At 43.4% G+C, this 19,235-nt stretch overlaps 1 protein-coding gene across 1 annotated transcript in view; it reads right to left on the bottom strand.

The window, feature by feature from the left end:
- Window positions 1-19,235, bottom strand: part of camta1a (calmodulin binding transcription activator 1a) — a 277,762-nt gene that overhangs the window by 136,246 nt on the left and 122,281 nt on the right. The gene's annotated exons all lie outside the window — the stretch shown is intronic.

Here is a 19,235-nt window from a genome sequence, read left to right as displayed (position 1 = left end):
CAACCATCCACCTGTCTGAGAACACTCTCATTCCAGACCCCATCTGCCCACCCCCTTTGGGATATCTCCTCCCCAGGGGAACCTGTGACCCTCACTGTCGTCCAGTTCACCAGGCCTTCTGTCCACTGTCAGGAGCCAGCTAAAATTGCCACTGCTCACCTCCGACCGGAGGCCATTCAGGGGCACTGTAATACAGTACAATACATTGGGGGCTCTGGCGCAGCCACCAGTTGTTTTATTCTACTTCTACTTTTTTGGTTTCAAAGTGATCCAGGTCCCCCGGCCTTATGTGTGAGACTGTGCTATAAGTCTTCTGGCTTGGCTAAGTCATCACACGTAGCCAACAGGAAAGACCTTTATTTGCCCACTTTTCCTCCTCTACCATCTTCTTCAAACTGAAAACTCATCATAGTGTTCTGTAGCACAGATAATCACTGGCCAACAACAAAGCACTTTGGCAACTCAAACAATGGTCACATATAGCACACTGTCCATTTATCACCTCTCTCTCTCCCTCCCACTGTGCATACAGCTACCCATGTTTCTTCGCATAGTACTGTGGAACACACACAGAATTACATTCTTTCTACATGGCAATCCACCCTGTGGATATCGCTCTTTATTCAAGGATGTCTGTCTGACTGCAGTCAGGGGGCATTCCTGTCTCCCCTGGCTACAGACCTGTGGTGTGGACCTCGGGCTGTATTTGCGTTTTCTCTTTAGGTTTTATCCACATACCTGAGTGGGGTCTAGGTGGAAAAGACCCACCAGACTTCTGACATGTCTTCTGATCTCTCTCAGTCCTCCAGGGCTGACAGACCTACTGTACTCGCCCTCTCTGCAGAGGGATATCTACTACAACGGAGACTGAGAAAGATACAGAAAGTACAGAAATTGATTGTGAAAGAACAAAAAGGGAAAAGATTTAAAAAGTGAAGGGTGTGAGGAGGGCAGATGATACTTAAGTTAAACTGAAACATTAGCTCTTTGTTCTTGACAAAAAGTCTCTGCAAGATAAGAATATGCTCACTGTAAAGCAAATGCAGAGAAGGTTGCAAGTAGGTTTGTAATTAAGGCAAGTTGGAGCTTAAAACAGCATCTAGGAGCTGGATTTCTCTCATCTCATCTGCAGACCTCGCTGCACGTTCTGCATGATTACCTGTTGACTCATAGCGTATTGATGTTACCTTGGCTGCTTTGTTGGAAATAGACACAATGATATCTCTACCATGGCACATGTCACAATAAGAAGCTGATTAAGTGCTCTGCTGCTTCTCTAGAGTTTTCTCTTGCAAAGGTTTCCTCAGTGGAAAAAAACTGAGAAAGACATGAGAGGCTGTCTAAAGTCCTCCAAGAGAAGACTTATTATAATGATATAATAATAATTATGATGGTAATAATTTCTAAACCTCTAACTGTCATGACAAGAGTTTCTCCACTTTGTTTAGTATAAAGACTGTTTTACAAAAACCTGATCCTGAAGCTTACTACACTTTAAAACACTCACCAAACTGGTCTTAAGCTTGGTGTCTATACTAAAGTCTTAGTCATGTGGTAAAAATCCATTTATCTTTTCTAACGGGTAAAAAAATAGTAGCATCCAGTCGTTGCAGCTACTCCTTTTATGTGAGGTGTCTCACACACTGATGGTCACATTTTTGGGGATTCCTAAAATTATTGTTATAAAGAGTCGAAAACAGAATAGTGAGCCAAAATACACAAACAGGATTCCTGCTTTGCATTTGGGCCCAACTGTTGTTTCAAACTAAAGCAGCAGCACATATATAATCTCTAATAAATGCCATTATTGTGTTGAGTTTATGTAGTAGCTCAATTCTTCTATTACCATATGTCTGCAGATCTGCAATAGTGATTAAAAAAGGTAAACTACTCATAAATCTTTGCTTATCACAGAAAGCTAAATTGCGTCTTGCTACAATTGCATTAGTGTATGCTTTGGCTAAAGGCAAGAGACAGTGATAGATAGTAACAGGGTTTACTACAGGAAGACTGTGAGGTGCAGACAGGGGAAGGGACACTGGGAGACAGAAAACGGTAGAATGTGTAAATCCAGAGTAGTTTAGGATGAACTAAAAATGGTTACGGGAGAGAAATGGGAGTGTGAACAAGAAAAAAGAAGGTAAGGGGTGGTGAGAGGAGGAGGGCGATGACGAGGAGAGAGAAGGTTGGTCTCATTACTATTAGACCTTCTCTCTCCCTCCAGGCTCAGGTGACCCTGGTTCTCGAGCCCTCTGCCTTGCACACCACTAATCATTTGGTTTTAATCACCGGGATATTCTCCCCCTTTGCCCCTCCCCCACTTCCCCTCCCTTCCCTCCATGCCCTACTGTGCGCCCTAGCCTTTGCCAAGGTCCAGCTAATTTTATTCTAATTGGCCATAGCCTGGGCTGGGACCAATCTGCCTGATTGTCCTTATCCATCCGTCCATCCTGTCTCTGTTCCACTCCTTGTCCTCTCTGTTCTTTTTCATTCTGTCTCTCTCTCTCTCTCTCTCTTTGCTGCCTTCAAAACTTCACGCCTGTTTCTTCAGCTCGTCACTACCTCCTCTCTCTGCCTCATCTCTCTTTCACCTCTAATTCTTCTTTTTACCCATATGCTGCCGCGGCAGCTCCCTCCCACTGTCTTTAATGCCATTCATTGACATCGCACTTGTGCGAATGTTTTCCAATTTCTGTTCTCCCTCTCCTGTTGACCTTACATTCCACCAGACAAAACAAATAGCCTTGATGTTGTCTGCCAACAAAAAGCTTCATGCGACTGCCTTGATCCACACACAATGGCATGAAAGAGAAATGTGAAGCTGTTCAATTAGGGTAAACCTGATGGCTGAAGCCTGACTTTCTCCCTCTTTTTATGAGCGAGTAAGAGGACAGAGACAGTGCGTCAGATGACACTGGAAAAAATGAAAGTGCTGTGCGAACAACAAAGGGTGATGAGACGCCCGCTGGCCAGAAAGCACAGAGAATTAAAATGAAACAGATATCCCAGTGATATAGCTGTCTTCCTCATAGGCTTGTGTGAGCATAGTACACATTGTTAGATTCCAGCAAAGAACAAATGTCTTTTACTTTGCTATGTTAAGCAGAAGGGCAGTTTTTTGTTGTTGTTTTTTAACCAAAATGTGACTAATTTAAAATCTCAAACTCAAAATATTCTAAAAAGTTTTTATAGTTGCTAGCCTATTGTCAAGTTGACAAAATGTTACTGTACTGGTCATCGAGGCTAACCTTACCAGTCAAACTGCAAGCAAAAAATAAGAAAAGCAGATGGAAATCCTACATTACAATCACACGCTACAAATCCCCTACTTTTCTTTTCTCCTCCGGATCAACAGTTCCAATAAATTTTCATTACACCTGTGTGAAGCGCTTCAAATAGAGCCACAGAAGCAGAAACTAATTACTTTCTAATTTATTGACTAATGGCCACAGCCCTGGGAGACAGCTGCAATTGTTCTAACAGTCCTGCTGCTCCGACTGCACTCAGGTCCACTTTAGATTCATAACCAAAATAATTTATCATTACAAGCACATTAAATTGAACCGTATAGACCATAACAGTGGTAATTTATATCATTTTGTTGTTAGGGATGCTTTTCTCTCTCCTGTCTTGAAAGCATGCAATCTAGGGGATAGGATTTGTCTCCAGGCAGTCGTTGTATGTGGCAGGTTCACTTTGTTCTTCAAAGAACTCTTTGTTTTGCACCTCATTCACCATTTGTTGGACCTTAGGGTAGAAGGGAGACGAAAAAAAGAAAGTGTGGCTTTTTTTTTTTTTAATTTAAAAAAGTGAGAAGAAGACATCTGTGTTACACATAACAAACACGAGAGTCAAGACTGAGACAGATTATGGTCATCGCTGCTCGTTACATGGCGTGTGTATTACATGACAAGCACACAAACGGTCTCTGAGTCTGGGGTACATTTTTTTGCCATGATTTAGATTCCAGCATTTCTCAGCTAGTTTTTCATCTAGACAAAATCTATGCTATTAATTAATGAATCTTTAGCGATTGTCCCATAATGCATTTCTTTCTTGATGGGAACAGTGCCTTCCAGGATGTCAATGTCCCTATCAACAAGACACAAATGGTCACCCAGTGGTTTAAACAGCGTGATAACAACATTAGCTATGTGTCAAGGCTTTCTTAATTACTACAGAGGATGCCATTTGTGCATTGATTGGATATTCGAAGCGAAGTATTAGATAGCATTTTCCGTTAGTGTCATTAAGATGGAAAGCCCTTATGATCATGCAAATACATTATATAAGCACTGATTAGCATTGACCTTGCCCCCTAACAGGGGAATTGCTGGAAATAATGCCAGCAGAAGCATCCGCAAATTAAGAACAGGCTACCAAATTCAGTAACAGAAATAAATCTGGTCTTATTCAATCATCATAGCACACCAAGACAGCGTAACACAATTTAGCATTAATTCATGCCTATAACTATCTTTTGTTTGACTATTTTATTTAAAAGAACAAATATTCTGATGGTCTGAGACTTCAGATTAAAGCAGTTCACTGGATCTGTCTGAGGAATTTCAGCCTCTCAGCAACAACAACCAATAAACCAATAAACCATGCTGATAGTACAAATTTTTCTATTGTGTTGTGATACGAGAAGCTAGAAGTCGACCTCCTGAGGGAGGGTCTGAACAGTAGCAGTTTGTCTCTGCGGTAGGAAAGCTCCATTCACACTTCCCACTGCATGAACATGCCAGCCACTTGCATTTACACTTCTGCTTTTCCGTTTTTCAACCTTTAAAAAGCAAACAGAACAGCAAAGTTGCTCAAACTGTAAAATTCAACTGTAGTTGGCCATCTGTAACAACAACGACAGGTGACCTTTCTCCTGCAGTTTCACCTGCAGTTATTTAAGCTTTTTGTGTTCATGCAGTGCATGCCTGTGTTAGAACCTGTTAGTTGACTGGAAAGTTTATGAAATAGGTCTTAATGCCATTTGGTCTGGTTAGAAATCTCCATTCAGTTCTTCAGTAAAAAGAGCAATCCGTAGAGGCAGTTTACACAAGTCCAAGTGTCCATAGCAACACTAGTAGTAAATCACAAATGATAATAAAGAAAACAAATATCTCTGCTACTCTGGAATATTTGTTGTATCTTTTCTTTTAATTGGCTCACCAATTAAATCTATAACCATATACACACATCATTTGAAGAACACACATGGGCTCCAAAATACCATTTACTCTGCCTCTCTCTGTTCTCCTCTTTAGCCATTCAAGCTTTCACAGCCTGATCAATAGAATTCAGCAGGCCACAAACACAGAGAAGAGGGTGTGTGTGGAGGGGGTCCACTGGGAGAGACAATAAGAACACTGAGAATAAAACTGAGACCAGAGACACACAAACATAGACACACGCACACTCAAACACACACACGTATACACAATCTGTCCTGTATTCCCAACCCCGGCATTTACGTCAGCATCCTGTTTAAGACACTGGCCACTTAATGGAGCATAGCCAAGGCAGTATGTGTATTTGTCCGTGCCTGTGTGTGCGTGTGTGTATGTGTGTGTGTGTGTGTGTGTGTGTGTGTGTGTGTGTGTGTGTGTGTGTGTGCCACTTCGACGTAAGTACGTGTATGTGTAAATAATGTTGGGCAGAGAGAGTTTACCTGCTACAACAGAGGCAAAGGAAGGACACACTACTACAGTGGAACACACACAAAGTCAAGCACAATAGCCATTAAATCAAAAGCAATCTCTTTGCTCCTGGCAATTTATACTGAGAGTTCTCACACATGCATGAACATGAACATACACATACAGAAAACTGATGAATACCACTATCAAATACACTGTGAGACTATTAGGTTACTTCAAAAGTGTGGAAAAAAAATGTGGGAGGAAATGAATGACATTCCAACAGTACATCCTCTCCAAACCTGAACAAAATGTGTCAGCAGTGGGAGTATAAAATCTCTGAATGAGAGTTTTTTGGCATAGGAGATATGGAGAGAAATCAATTTTAGGGCCAAGTATGGTGCCAAGGACGTCCAGAAGGGCATAGCTCTGTTGATCTGTTCATATCAATTTGCTCCTTCCTGCAGACAGAGAATGCCACAGTGTGCAGCGCTGCATCTTTAAGGAATATCGCCATGATAACGGTGCCATAAAACACATCATTTTACAGTCAAACCATCTCTGTCTCAAATGCACTTGGAGCGGAAGCCATTTTCAAGCAACATAAAGTTTAACATGGCGCTACATCTGCCGAGCCGCTAGCTTCCACAGTACATGGGACTGAGCAATTTAATTAGGGGACATTGTGTAGCGCTGCAATGAGCTCCACCCTCTCTATCTGGACCTAATACCTCCTAAACTTGTGGTCATCTCTAAAAGAGCAGGGTGCATGCTAAACTGCATTATCCAGTATGCAGTCAGACACCAGTCACACCATTGTGACACAAAATCCTTGCCTGAATGCCTTTATACAGATGAGCAGTTTGTTTGTATCAGGCACCAAGTTTCCATTTCTAAATAGCACGAGTAGGACAGATTTATGTCTACTTGTGGTTGCTAATGATCTATTATAACACAACACTGTTGCTGAATGCAAAGTATACTCATATTGAGATATTTGTGACCATCCAGTCGTCTTGGCTGTGTGGAATATGGCATTTCATTTAACTTAAACTGAAATTTTCTACATGAATACGTATCGGAAATAAACCTATTCAAAGGCTAGAGCAATTCTACGTAAAACCATACCGAAACATTTTGGAAAATAAAGTAGAGATTTAGATGAGTTGCTTTGATAGTTATTAGTCAACTGAGAAGTGGCTTTACCCCTGCAGAGATAACTTTTTGAATAATGTCTCCCTTGAAAAGTCTTAAAGAAAGTGTCCCTTAAAGTTTGCCTGATTTCTAATGGATCCTTCCTCCACTGAGCGTTTCAACTGCCTGCGTGAGAAGCAACCAGACCACTAATGCACCCTAACTCAAGATATATAGATTACAGATTCCCATGCCTAAAGTTTGATTTTTACCTTGACCATCTGAAAGCAGGATCCCAATATAAATTTAATGGCTCGGTGGTGATGGAGGGCTGGGAATGGTGAGGGACATAAAGCCTTACTAAAAGCCAAATGACATATATGCAACCTAGAAAGTAAACATGCTGCATGTCAAGGATAGTGCAAACACTATAATGTGTAAAATAAGTTGTGAAAACCATAGCTTCCGCATCATTTGTTACCCAAGAGGTGAGGGGCACAATATAGGTTCCCTAATGGCAGTTCAGATAAACATGTGAGGTGTTTGGCTGTGGGTAAGAGGGGATTGGCCAGATGGAGACACAAAGGCAAAAGTTCAATTAAAATGTTGAGCGAATCAATTTGTTTGCCTTAATTACTTTGTTAATCTGTTGAAGCATCTACTTAAAAAAAAAATCCTGTGTCACATTTTCTGCTGTGATAATGGAGCTGCTGAGAGGGAGGGGCAGTTGCTTGGGTTGAGTGCTTTTTAAATGGCTCACCCTCTGGTTCTAAACACATCGCTCAGTATGTCTTCTCGCCCATCCCTGAGTCTCTTTTGGTGGGGTGTGTTGGTAATGAGGGCCTCCTGTAGTGTTGTGCTCCACTCCTCTGTTGGTGCAGAAAAGCGCACCCCCGCCATGTCCTGACATTCTGACAGATAGGAGCCGTGGAAAGCATATGGCCAACGTGGCAATGCCTCCAACGTCCTCCAAACTGTCGTAGGGCTCAGGCATAATGAGTGGTAGAGATGAGACCAAGTCCTACACATAGGAAACGTTAGTCATCGAATTCTTTTCCTCATTTACCAAGGATCAACTAGACAACTTGGTTCATATAAGCGTCGAGAGATCCCATAAATTCGTGACTTCATCATGACAGAGCCAGATTGGAACTCTTCAAGACCCAGAGAATATCTAGGCTGACTGCCAGACGTTTGTTTTATAAAACAATGCGAGATCTTGCAGATACATTTAAATGTACACACTATAAATTCAGCAGAAAGAAATGTTCAGCTGGTTCAGCCGTTGGGCTGCTTTCTACATGGATCACAACATAGAGTCAAATGGCAGATCGGGGTGGAAACAGAGAGAGACGTCTCTGACTGAAGCACAAGTGAGTGATGGTGTGTTGGGCCAGGAAGTGGCTGCTCTCCCTGTCAACTGTCAGTGCTGTTAATGTCCAGAAGCTGAGGTCCACGGTGACTAGACCTGATTTTAGATAAGGCACCCATCCAGCCATGCCCTCGACATGGCCTCCCTCTGGCCCAGACTACTCTGCCATTCTCCTCTCCTCCCTCTGTCTAGCCTCTTATCCCAGACCGTCTAGACACCTCCCAGCATGCAATCCCTCACCCCAGCCAACCCGGGCCGTTCTTAGCTCTTCTGCTTTCTCCCCTCTCAACACTGTGTCACAAAACTGGCTGCTTGAGTGCTGTGAAGGGCTACTGAAAAGGACAGAACAATGCCAGGCAGTTGTCTCTCTTACTTTTTTTCAAGCCACTCCCTGCAAGGCTTAGAAAGCACTTCTCGGCATTGCATTTCAGTCCTTCTATGAGAGCAACTGATATTATAACAATCTAAGATAAAGTTTATCATAGTCTCAAGTGTTGACTATACACGTAGTTTGAACAATTATAACAAGGCAGTCAGCCCCAAGCATTCCGTGATGTAGACACACCTCTGAAAAACAAAAGTAACAAGTGAAAATGCTTCATCCACTTTTGTGTTTGCAGAAAGAATGTGAATGTGAACAACGAGAAAGCTAAGAGGCAATTACCGATGGCTTCGAGTACAGACTGATCTACTGGTAGCGGTAAAACTACCCGAGAGGCTGTGCTCTGTAGCTACAACTGTCAGAGAAGCCACAGGGTGTGTGTAAAGGACGAAGACCTTTGCACCCTCATTGTCCAACAGGTGGCGTATACATACCACGCATTAATAATAGCCCTAATGAAAAGCCCTTTAACCCTAATGCGCTGTAGCAGAATGCATGGGGTTGCAATGTATCAGCTTTCCTTTTCACAAAGCCAGAGCCTCATACCCATGACTGATCTCTATTAAATTACATGGATTAAATCACAGATCCTTAATTAGGCCCCAATAAAAGTGTCATGCGGCTTTTGAAACCTCTGAGCATGCTATGATTGGATAAAAATGTGAAAACATACTAAATGAAACTGGTTTACCACTGAGTGTGCGCCCCATGACTCTTGAGTGGAGCAGCAAAGCAGGGGGAAATAAAGTGTGGAGAAATAAGTAAGAGAGAGAGAGAAGGGAGACGCAGATGCAGAGAAAGAGCAAGAGGGGAGTCTCAGGGCGAGTCACACCTCTTTGCCTCAGAAAAGCTCTTAAATTCCATGTGTGACCTAGGGGAGAGAGCTCTAAAGAGTCAGCCTAAGATGCTGTGATACAGAATCTGACTGTTGCACAGCAATGAGCTAATACTGTCGGCCACAAGCAACACTGACAAGTTCCACGTGCATGGCATACAGCTTCTAGAGATAGGAAAATCATTGCATGCAAGCATGAAATTTATTACGTGTGCATACAAAGTATAAACCTGCATAGGCTCCCTTCTAAACACTTCAGAAAACACATCAGGGACTCGATTCTCTTTAAAAATTGTAGCGTAATGTTTCCCTGCTCCTCTGGACCCTTGCATTGCCTAGTGTCAGGATGGCCAGAAGCTTTTAAGTGCTTTAAACCCATAATAACCCTAATGCTTTGTCTCTCCCTGTGAGCTTTGTGTTTGTTCGTAGGAAAATGAAATGCGATCGAAATAGAAGCAAAGATGGGGATGTTCAGACATTTTGGAGGTTGCTGGGGATTTGCCGTCTGTAAAGGCATTAAAAAGGGAACAGAGAATAGACAGACTCCAAGGATGTGTTATGTGGTGACAGGGAAAGTCTGAGAAAGGCTGGGATAAAACTGTGAACACATACAGGAGCACAGCACACAGTGGGCTTCTTATTTTGCCCTCTTCTCCTCTTGCACATTGGCTTGTTATGTTGTTTGTGATGTTTCTATTTTTGAGAACATGGGATTGAAAAAGATCCAGATCCACTGCCACAATGCATCGCAGGGAATAGTAAGCGCACACACAAACAAAAAACAGCCCCCAACCACCTTCCTACTTGCCACTAATCCTCTCATTGCCAAATTGTGGGTGCAGTCACCCCTTATTCACTTCTTGAGGGACAGAGGGGGAAAACACAGCTATGGCTCTAGCTGTGAACAGACCACCCGATCTTCCCTTCAAAATGAGTCTTCTGCCAGAAGACACCAGAACGGTAGGTGGTACTCTCTCACCATTACATTTCGCTTTTATCTCACTTCCCCTTTGCCTCTCCATCCTCCTTTCGTTTCTACTTTTTCTCACTCTTCTTCTTATACTGTAAACCGCCTAAGGCGATTATGGATTGCGATGGTGGTGGGTGGGGAAGGCGAATCCCTGTCTTTGTTTCCTTAAAATAGGTTTATTATTACTCAATACAGTTGAGAACCTCTGTGAGATTAACATTGTGGTTAGAGCTTGTAGGTTGCATCAATCGCAGCGTGTCGGCATATCAGCAGGATACACAAGAAATCAAACACATTCACTGGGGACACATAAAACTGAGTAATAAACTCATATTGAATATCTTTTAATCAAATACACCATCATTCAGCTGAACAGAACTCGATGCCACGGGCCTCTGAAGAAGATGCTAGAAATGAGCCAGTGACTGGTGGCTGGCTGTGTTTTGTCTGAACAGTGTTGCTCTGTTTGGAGGTCTGCATTGGAGCAGAGCCATGCCAACCATTACAGCATCACTCTATTTTCCTGTCTGGTTTTCTACCTGTCTGTCTTCAGTGTGTCTATATGTCTGTCTCTCATACTCTCTCTTTCAGGCACAAAACCAAGGTGCACATTAGGTGCTGGTGCTGCACATTTGATGCTTGGCTGTCACTGTATCATTGTCTGGTGACATAAAGCGCAGTAAAGCACTGAGCAGTGATGAAATGGAGGTGTTTTAAACCTGCGCTTGCTGGCACATTTCTTGCCTTTCAACCAATGTCATCTGGAGACTGTTATCATCCCACTGTGAAAGTAGCCAATCCACACCCAAAATACTGAAGAGAGAAAGGAAACGAGAAAGAGCTTCTTCCACATCAGTACTTGCTCCATTATTCCGCTGGAGGCTTGATTAGACAGAGGGGATAATTTACGAGCCACTTCATTGCCAATTCAACGGGCACATCACCTGTAAATAATTGAAACCCTTCATGTCCGTTCCGACATAATCATATCGCTATCATGCTAATGTATCCAGCAGTGCTTTCCTTTGGGTCAGGCGTGGGACTGCTTTAAATCTTGGCTGACCTGTCTCCATAACTCTCCAGAGCGCAGCACTAACCTCTAGGAAACAGAAAAAATGACGATGATTGACTACACCAAGGAACGATGAAAAATTAAAAATACAGCAAACAAATACCTGACTTCTCAGCAAGCCAGCCGTGGATTGCAGGTGGAGGGCGGGAATTTTGCACTGGCTTGTTAATTATTTTTGCTTATGATGTGCATAAGAAAGATTCATCATCTTCTCATTTATTTATCTCTCTCTGAGTTCTATCAGTCAAGCTGCAGTTTAAAAAGACGGCAAGATTTGAAAGGTTGTAGAAATTATGATAAGATGAGGGAGACAAGACAAATCAAACCCTTTGCTTTTTATTGTAGGGAATTGTATCATAGTGGGAATTGTCTCTATCAAACACTCCTAATTATATGACCGTTTAACTGAATTGATGGCTATTTTTCTTACTTCATTTTAAAAATGTCATGAATATTAATTAATCCAATCTGAAATGGTTCTCACCTTTCCTTCTGCCCACTCCTCTCAAATGTGCATGACAAGAAGATTTGAATAATTTATCAATTGACTTATATTCGAATTGATTAATTCACTAATGCAAAATTAATACATGGTTATCCAGTACATTCCATCCCCGACACTCTGTCTCGTCTTTTATGAAGTAGTTAAAGAAGTAAGGGTCTTGCCTTGAATAAAGTACTGACTGACGAAGCAGGCAGGAATGTCCACCTACTACAAATGTAATGATGTTTCATTAGAATCAACAGTGTCTCAGTCAGACTAAGACAGGTAAGAACAACCTGAGTATTTCATGGTGAGTGAGGCATGTGCACCGGGGAACAGCTTTCTGCATGGTTAGGTAACAACTGACATCAAATAAATAAATGAAGGAATAAAAATCAATAGTCAAGCAAAAAAGGGATGAAAGCAAACTGTGGAGGTCAGCCTGGTCGGTGAAGGTCAAAGTTTAAGTAAATAAAGGAGCTATGAACCTGAATGCGCTGTGTATTAGTGGCCTTGATGTGTAAGGCACACAGCAAGTCAGGTTACTGCTCTTTCGTGGTTGCAAAAAGAGGAGAAGGTGCAAAGGGTCAGTCCTGCCATTTGACGTTTTTACACATTTTAATGGTGCCAAAAGGCAACTCATCATCTGCTGTACTTCCTGTACTGCAAAGCTCAGTTGGGGTGAAGAAATGGGACAGAATGTGTGCCAGTGTGTGTGCGCGCGTGTGTTTATGCACACTCATGTCGTGCCTGTTCTTTGCTGGTGATTCACCATGCTCTCTGGCAACGGCCCAGGACCTATTTTCTCCTTCTCTTTACATAACAGCGAAAAGTATCATCGAAGCAGTGTGTCCTGTCCTTTCTTTTCCTCCTCCTCCACCTCCTCCTCTTCACAGTCCTCTGCCACTTCCTTTCCCCATCCTCCACCTTCCTGTATGTGTGGGAGCTTTTAAGACATGACTGCGTTCTGCTCGGTGGTGCTACTACTGTACACCAATAGGATCATAAAGTGACAAGTCATGAACAGACTTTCACAGACCGCACCCAAAGCAGAGAGTGGCAGACCAGATTCTAGGGAATGGCATAGAGAGGTGCGTGGGATGGAAAGCTGTTTAAAATACCCCCAAGGGTTTTCGAAAGGCCCAGGATCTGCTCTCCGCTACACCATATGCCTACAGGACAGCACCCAACTGGGCACCAGGGTATGATGGGCTGAAAATAGGGACTTGCAGTCACAATCCTCACCGTACTGGCCAACACACGGCGATTCGGCACCAACGCTGCAGTGTGACAACGTGAAAGCAAAAAGTACAAAAGAAGGTGGAGAGCAAAGGGGGGTTCAAAGGAGAGTATGAAGGCAGAAAAGGGAGAGGAGCTGAAGGGAGTTTGCTTTATGGGGAGGGATGAGGGTGAAGAAGACTATGTGTGTATGTGTTGTGAGTTACAGGGTCTGTGTAGGAGAGATGTGTATGCAGGGTTTAGTCACTGGACTTCTCAGTGACTCAGGTGTGAATAATGTTGGGTCTTCTTTGTGTGTATGTGAGCGAGAGAGAGAGACCCAGGGGGAGAGAGAGCACAGCAAAGTGCTGGGTCGGTGTAGGGCTGGACATCTATGTGTCTGGGTGGCTGAGGGCGAGCTCAGCTGTGTCTATGGCCTGCTCCACGACAGCCAGCCTGCACGCTGCTCACCGGTGCAGAAGCGCTAATTGAATTAAGTCTTTATTATCAGGCTGCAGAGGCAGCACTTCTCCCCATCTCGGCCCGCTTGGCTGACACTTTCTCCTTGAACACCTGCTTGACATCAACTTCCTCCTCTATTTATTTATCCCTTCTCTCCTGTGGCCAGCTACTGGCTGCACTCCTTCCTCCTCTCCACCTCTTTCTCATATTGGCATAACAAACAAGGCTAGGCATGCTTATTTTTCATACTGCTTTTGTCTAGCTGTACTACACAATAATCCTCAACTTGTATAGACTAACTTGGAGCCCTCTACCACAGTCCTAAACTTTAATGTACTAATCTTTAATGTCTATTACCATACAGAAAGTGGCACATAATAAAAAGGATTCATTTCAAAGACAGATCATGCCCTTCCTGGCCTTCAGCAGCAGCAGCCCTGTTGCATGTAGGGGGAATAAAGGCAATAAAACTAGATGATGTTCTATGTTCTTTTGAATGGTCTCTAGTGAGCAAGCTGGCCAGGGTAATAAACAGCAGCTGGGATGCAAACTAACATATATCTAGTCCCCTGTCCATTTCCACTAGCCTCGGGCTCAGGCTGCTTCCCTGGGTTTGGCTTGGGCATTACTTTAAAGGACAGACAACAAGAGGCGCTATTAAGTTGGCTTGGAGTCTGAGGCCCTGGCACTTGGCACAACACTAGCTGTAATCTATTGACCGTTTGCATTCTCCCTCCCATGCCCCAAAACCACAGGACTTTTCTCTATCTGTCAGTTGATTCCATTGCTCACCTCCCTCCATCTCTATCTGCTGTTTACCCACTTTATTTTTCTCTTTTTTTCTCTCTCTCGTCCAATGTCAGCTTAATCCCCCTCCATTCCATCTTTCCCCTGCTCTTTCGTCTGTTTGCGTATGCCCCCCCCCCCCCTTTCTCCTCACCACATCCATCACTATTCCTCCCATCTCCATCTCGTCTGTTCGCTTCTCTTATCGACATGTTTCCATTTTCTAAACTGCTCTCGCTCAATCATATTCACTCTTCCTTCAATGACCATTTTTCATTTTCTCACTTTCATTCACTCTTACGTTATGCTATCAAGGTTCACCTGACTCCTGTCCTCCCAGCTTTCCCAGGTGGGCCTTATTTCACCCAGTCTGCAAGGCCTGTCCTTGTCAGTGCTGTTGACTGGGTGGAAGCAGTGGGGTACAATGACCCAGTGTGTTGTCCCGACACAATGGGACAACCAAGTGTCACTATGCAAACAGCTCGGTTTTTCCCATGATGATTTGGGATGAAAATAACATAAGAGAAGCGGAAAATGCAGATAAAAAGAAGAGGGTGGTCCCACTACAGTGGCTCGCTAAACATTTTCTCCAGTTACATGTCATGCGGGCTTTTTTTAATAGCCCCAGCTTGATTTAGGACGATATCGCAGTCTTAGAGTCTTAATTTCAGTGTTAGCTAATGAAATACCCCCTCATCTTCTATGCCTTTGTTTCTTTATGTATCTCTCTTTGAGCTGTCTCCTCACCCTCTTCCTTTCTCTTTCTCTCTCTCTTGCTCCTGCTGCTCCTGTCCTTTTCCACTCTCCTCTGAAACTCTGCCAGCCAACGAGTGCCACAAAGCATTAGGACCAAACACTATCAGACGCCCTTCTCAGGCACATCCTACACATCTCCCCCCAACACTTATACACACGCACACAGTCACTGAAGGTCCAGCACTTCCTCACACCATTTGCCAAACTTGATGACAGAAACACAGCTTACACATAGGGCTATGGAGGTTTTATTCACAATGACAGACTCACCCAGATACCAAGTGATAGGTTTGTAGCTTGAACCCATCCGCTGGAACGTTGAAGGCAATATAATTACACTGCAAAGCAAGACACAAGTAGGCAAGCTTCTTCATGTTTCTCGTGCACGGGAGAGAACCGGACAGGCACCGTTCCTTCGCTTGACCCCAGTTGCTCTCGTCCGTTCTCCCGTACCACTGTTCTTTTATTGAGGTTACATGAATATGCATAAGTTCATTAACATATGACGTCTACATACACACAAAGAGTACCTTGCCTGTGTGTGTGTGTGTGTGTGTGTGTGTGTGTGTGTGTGTGTGTGTGTGTGTGTGTGTGTGTGTGGACTGCTGATCAAAGGGTCAAACATCCTTGGTCAGGAAGAGGGTAGCCTCCCCCTCCCCCTAGATGGTTCATCCTAGATAACACGGTGAGGAAGTCCTGCAGTTCATCTAAACAAAGAGCACTTAGACTAGAACAGACGCAACTACGTTAATCCTACCATAAAACAATAAGACACGGTATGACCTCTCATGCTCCCAAAGTGCTGTCTAATACACACAAAGTTTGCAGACTATCAAGGATCAAAACCTCTACCAATCTACAACTAATTACAAAACTCTAAGCATATATAAGTAAATATTTCTAAGCATAAATGACAATCAACAATACAAATCTAACACCAAGTCTCTTCCAAAATTGACACACACATGGTATACAGGACTAGCGTGGTTTTTATTCAAAACACACACAGTTTCAGCTGTAATTATGTACACATGGTAGCTCCATATACTCATAAACACCTGCATAATTGCACAGTCATGAACTCTCAACTTTACGTGTATGCACATATCGTGTGCATACACATGAGTAAATTCACGCATAAGCATTAAACACAATCCCCTCTATCTATGTCTTTCCCACTGTCACAGACAGAAATTCACATTCATAGGCACCCTACACAATCGCAAACACCATACACAATCGCAAACAAACAGTCATTAGCAGATCTCAGGCTGCCTCTCAGTTCTTCTCTACTCTGTTGTTGGTGTACCCGCGCCTCTGGGGTGGCGCCACTACTGTAGGTTTTAATAAAAGCATTGTCTTTGGAAGCTGTCTAAAGGGACTTGGTTTCATTTTGGAGTGCTGCTGCTGCTGTTTCTGTTGCTGTGGATGTGGGAGGAGAGAGGGCTATTGCGCTGGGACGTGGGGGCGGCTAGGTTCAGTGTCAATGCAGGGCCCTCCAAGGACTGGTGCTTATTGTTTGATAGTTTCAATATACAATGTGTGGGTGCGTGTGTGTGCATTCGTGTATGTGTGTGTGCGTGAGTAAGAGAGAAGGAGTGTGTTCTGTGGTCATGTAAGCACATGTGTAAATGTATGCGCTCCAAACTAGTGCAAAAGTCAAAGCAAATAGCTGACACAACCCACCACTTCAACTTTCTAACAGCTACAGCTAGTCTACTGTATCGCTGCATACAGTAGACTAGCAGGTGTAAAAGCGGGGTCTCTGTGCTGTGTTTTGCAACGGATTGCTTTTAACCGGTTCAATAAAACAAACAGTGAAGACAAGAAGCACTAATGTGCAACTGCTTCAACATGAAACCATGTGATGTTCAGGGGACGCTCACGATAACGAGCTCTCTCTGTACTACACACAGGTGTCCATTAGCTCTTTGGGCTGACCAATCTGTGACACCATCTAGTCAATAGTTACTCCATCTGTCAGCATTCAAACACCTCTAAACAGCCCCTTAAGGAGATATTTGTGTCATTTATGATGGATAATGAATGCCTGTTCTCAACAGGAGCGCAATGTTATGCCCATGATGAGGTCACATCAAATGTTATTGTCTAGATTTGGAACCGCAATTCTTTTCCCTTCCTTCTGTTTCTACCTTTCTCCCACAGGCACCTTCAGATCCCATCAACTGAAGCAGTATGGTCACATCTTTAAAAAGCCAAAAGGAAAGAATGAGTATGGCTCTCCGGAAGGATGCAGTAGAGGAAAATCCTAATTGTCCCTTTAAGTGTGTTCCCTCCTGTGGAGTGAAGGTGCGGGGTAACGGCCATCTTAAATCACAGCCTGGCCGTGGCCTTCATTAAAGCCATAATGCCAGGCTCTCCCTTTAATGGAAATGGAAGCCAGCGAGGCTGTGGGTGTAAATTAAAGTGTAAGGCCCGAGTAGGGAAAGATTTCCCCAGCTCTGACAGGTGCGGCCTGAATTAGCTGTAGTGCTGTTCAAGCAGTCAGTGGGAGAACACCGGTATTGATTTTAAGCACTGTTGCACTTCCTATCTGAAAGGGAATGTGTATTACTAGAGCTAAGCACATCAATCACTCAGCATTCCACCATTCTCCCCTGGCATGCTTCAGATTTTGAAATGATAAACAAACAGAAACAGACCCAAGCAAAAGATAACACTGGCTGTACTGTTACTGTATGCGCATCAGCATGAACCCAGAGATACGTCTATGCATGTATGAAACAGGTCCACTTCGTTTTATCTTCCTCGTGTTGACAGGATGCCATCTCTATTCAAGGCATGTACAGCATCGCGTGACACCTTGGTCAAACAGCTGGTGTCAGCTCCTTGAGCTCTGACTGTGGCCCACTCCCATCTTTATGACCTGCATGTGTCAGAGCTGTTGCATGCATGCGGTGCAGCCATGTAGCGCTGTGCTTCTCTGTGTATGACCCTGCTGCTCATCTTTGCCTCCCATCATGCCCCACTAACCTGGAGTAAAAGCCCTGGCTGGGGGAGAATTAGCCTACTTAGCCTATTCCCCACCTTGAACAGAAAATTTTCATGTAGAGCCTAGCCATCAATCAGCTACCATCAATCACACATATACGCCTCATCCTTTGACTCTCGCCAACCTTTCCTGGCCCCGACATCCATCACTACACCCTACTCTTCCACTGACATCTGGAAAAATACAAACACTTCACAAGCTTTCTCGCTGACTCTCCTGTTGGCAAACACACATACAGAGTAAACACACACATCTTGTGCTGAAAAGACAGGTACTCTAAAACATGAGATGTGTTATTGTGTTGTCAGGTGATCTGTAGATGTACACTAGGAACTGCTCCCTGATGACATATCTGAGATATCAGCACCTGTGCTACGAGATGACATGGGGCTGAAATCCCTGAGCACACTAAGACCACTGCATCACATACAGCAAGTGGTGACAGACTGTGGCCATCACTATACTGAGGACCATTTGTATAGAAAGTCACTGGATCACAAGTCTCTCACATCTCACACAAGAGTCATTTTTAGCCTGTCTTGTGCACTATGATGCCAGTACTGTGACATTTGTAGCTCTCCAGGACCCCAAAACGTGGCCTTTTTTTGATTACGATCCCTTTTTTATTCCTTAAGGTCACTTAAGGTACTAGAGCAAGATAAAAGAATGTGTATACATTGAAGAGGAAATAAAGGTGACTGTAAAGCCAACTACACAGGTCACACGAAAGAAAAAAGTGTGATTTTGAATTCATTTTGGTAAATTAGACAGAAGTGGCTTGGGAAGAAGGAAGGATTCTTGATTTTAAAAAAAGGGTGTGCCTGATGCTCTTTTGGCCTAGAATTAAACCGGAGAACATATTTTAATTGGTAGTGTTTTAATGCAGGACTATTATCAATGTCCCTCCGAGGCAGTGGAAGAGAGGAGGGTATGCGAGCAATCGGTTCTGTGCCAGTAAGCCCAGAGTCCACTTACGCACGGATGAGGTTTGCTAATAATGCCAACACAGCAATTCAAACTCAAAGAAAAAAAGAAGATAAAGAAAGATTTAACATTGATTAGCTTATTCTAAATGCATGAACATGTAAACTTAAGCAAAAGGGATCATGTTTAAATAG

Source organism: Aulonocara sp. 'chitande type north' Nkhata Bay, linkage group LG20, assembly GCF_057382095.1.
Source record: "Aulonocara sp. 'chitande type north' Nkhata Bay isolate Kocher_YH1m ecotype deep benthic linkage group LG20, A_spYH_male_GT1.1, whole genome shotgun sequence".
In the NCBI taxonomy this organism is placed as follows: domain Eukaryota; kingdom Metazoa; phylum Chordata; class Actinopteri; order Cichliformes; family Cichlidae; genus Aulonocara; species Aulonocara sp. 'chitande type north' Nkhata Bay.
The sequence above is the reverse complement of the archived record's forward strand: the minus strand, read 5'-3'. Positions and strand labels throughout refer to the sequence as shown.